Source organism: Palaemon carinicauda, chromosome 45, assembly GCF_036898095.1.
Source record: "Palaemon carinicauda isolate YSFRI2023 chromosome 45, ASM3689809v2, whole genome shotgun sequence".
In the NCBI taxonomy this organism is placed as follows: Eukaryota; Metazoa; Arthropoda; class Malacostraca; order Decapoda; family Palaemonidae; genus Palaemon; species Palaemon carinicauda.
This window is the reverse complement of record NC_090769.1, coordinates 16828150-16831476: the sequence shown is the minus strand read 5'-3', so window position 1 is coordinate 16831476 and position 3327 is coordinate 16828150.

Below are 3327 nucleotides of genomic sequence, written 5' to 3'. Positions count from 1 at the left end.
GGCATTTCTTTTGAAGTATAGCTTTATAACGTGTTGTCAGCCGAAGAGAATTATGAGCGGGCTGGCGCGAGGTGGGAGTATACATGAGCATTTATGGGTGTGCCAAACATTAATACTCGTACATGTAAACTTGATAAGCATGGCGTTCAAGATTAGAAAACCTGCATCGATGATTGAAGGTCTATGTGTACTATGGACGATTTAAAAAATAACAGATTTATTTTTATAACGCACACAAAAACATGAAGGTAAAAACGCCGAGTTACACTTCAACTTTAAAATATCCTTATCATCCTAATGTATTATTGGAATGGTATACAACGCTGAGTTTTAAGTAAGCAAGCTAAGTCGTTCGTACGGTATGTTGTTTCCCATTAATTTTTACTAAAAAAGATGAAAAATTTAAACCTCTCCTTATAGTTTCTTATCAACTCATACCATCTAACAAAACATTCCTGAAGAAACGATCTTTATAGCAACGGAAGGCATTTCCTCTTGTCAGTATTTTTGATTGGCAAAAATATATATCTGATTAGAACAAGTAATATATGTACTTATATATATATATATATATATATATATATATATATATATATACAATATATATATTTATATATATATATATATATATATATATATATATATATATATATATATATATATATATATATATATATATATATATATATATATATACTCACTGATACTTTATTTCAGTTTAGTCTTCAGTCGTAACAAATTCTACTGTAACATTTGATGAAAATAAAAATACAATAAGATCACATCTCCAGGATGATGCCGAAATCATAACCTAATAGTTCTATCGATTCTCTTGCACTACCTCCAATATTCTGAGGAACTGCATTTGCAATGATCAAATCAAATGATAACCCGCTGGCTCATTCCCAGGAGTTTCTCATCGATGTGTTTCACCATAATATAGATGACCCTATATTTCCTTATCTATATCTTTTCACAATTGGATTGGATCATTTACTTGAATTGCGCTTCTCTATATGTGCTCACGGACTCATTTAAGATAAGGTTTACTGAATACTGGAATAAGTAGGTCATAATTCCCATAAAAAAAGGCATCACGTCTGATTAGATAAAAGTTTTCAAATTGATAAAAAGATACTTTCCCTAATGTGGACAAATATTGTATTGTTAGTCTGTGCGTTCGCACTTTTACCATAGCATATAACATTTCCATCAGTGTAAGTCTTTTGGAATTAATAAAAAAAAATAAACCAGTCAGCACCTAAACCCCATTCAATTTTCCCTAAGCATATTTGCAAAATCACACACACACACACACACACACACACACACACACACACACACACACATATATATATATATATATATATATATATATATATATATATATATATATATATATGTATATATCACAAACAACAACAAATACTGCCGTTTCTAGTCCACTGCAGGACAAAGGCCTCAAACACGTCCTTATTCATGTCTGGGGTTAGGCCAAATTTCATTACCACGCTGGCCACTCCCGATTGGTGATAGTGGGAGATTTTCACTTGCCCGCTCACGGTAAACCAACCTGGTATGGGTGGTTATGAATAGTCCATGCTAAGGTATCACCACTCGAAAAGGGTGTACACACACAAACACACAGATATTTATATATATATATATATATATATATATATATATATATATATATATATATATATATATATATATATATATACATACGTACATATATATAAATATATATATATATATATATATATATATATATATATATACATATATAAAAATATATATACATATATATATATATATATATATATATATATATATATATATATATATATATATATATATATATATATATATATATATATATACAAACAAACATACATACACACACACAACGTTTGTAGTGCACCTTCTGTTAGGTCAAGATCTATAGGGTGGCCCTCTTTCACATCTCACTGATGGTAGCTATTTTCTCTGAGGATCTTCCAAGATTTTTTTCCCCCGTTCTTGATATCCGGGAGGTATTTGACGGAATTGCTTTGCTAGTCCCGTTCCTTTTAAAAATATCTATATACTTGTAATACTATACTATGTTTACTTCTGTAATATATTTGTACTATGTTTATTCCTGTAATATATTTATGCTATGTTTATCCTTGTAATATAATTACTCAAGTTATTTTGATGATAATCTCAATAATTAATTGGGTAATATCTCATTCCGTTCTTTTCTCTTCCGATATACCTTGAATCTACTTAATCAGTTGAATACTGAACTCTGATGGGAGTAGTAACAACCACTTTGGATGTTAAGATCCCTTCAGCTTCGACTTGGAGAGACTGCAATGTAAATCTCTAATTGAACAAATAAAATGTTTGCATTCTGTTGGAATGCAAAAGTAAGACTGTTCATCACACCAATTAAAGCTTCATGTTGGCATTACGCATACTTGCTCTGAATATTGATCACTACTAGTGTGCTTCAGCTTTTGCCTCCTGAAATAATATGGTTTGATCAAAGGTGTATATACATCCAACATAAAGACATAATTATATAATTTATTTTTTAACTGATAAGAGTAAGAAAAAACTGATTTAGATAACATTCCAAGTTTTATTTTAGAAACTTGTTTTGATAAATGTAATTTTTCCTAAAGTTTGTTACACAATCCAGTCGTTCCCGAAGACAACAACTTTCATGGCATCATTGCTGATGCACGGCAAGGCCAAGCACACATGATACCTATTTACAACGGGTGTGAGCTGGGAAAAATTCCATATCAAATTGCCTAGCACAGTAAAAGCCACGTCATACTTCTTGGTTTTCCCATAATGGAAGTGATATGTAACGTTGTTGTCCTTCGATGACATGTTACATCAGAATAATGAGGATCGACTTGGAAAAAAAAAAAAGGGTGCCTAATCAGTTTGGGGCGAAAAAGGTTCACGACAATAAGTGACTGACGTAAATAACCATTATATTTTTCTTAAACATTATTAGTATAAATTAAGAATCGTATAGAACGAGGCTAACTGACTATCATCTCATAAAGCACTTAAAGAAGTACAGAATAAGTATATTTGTAAAAAATAATAACCTTACAGACAAACCCATAGACACTACTACCACTATTATCATGTTCTTTAATAAACATGGCAATATAAAGTATTACCATTAAGAACATTCCCAGAAACATCGTCCCCGTTTTTCCTTACTTAAAACGAGATGTAATTCATGGATTCTGGGACATATGGCCCAACGTTGGGGCCGGGAAGACTTTTCAACGTCGAAGTGTAAGTGGGGAAAACTTC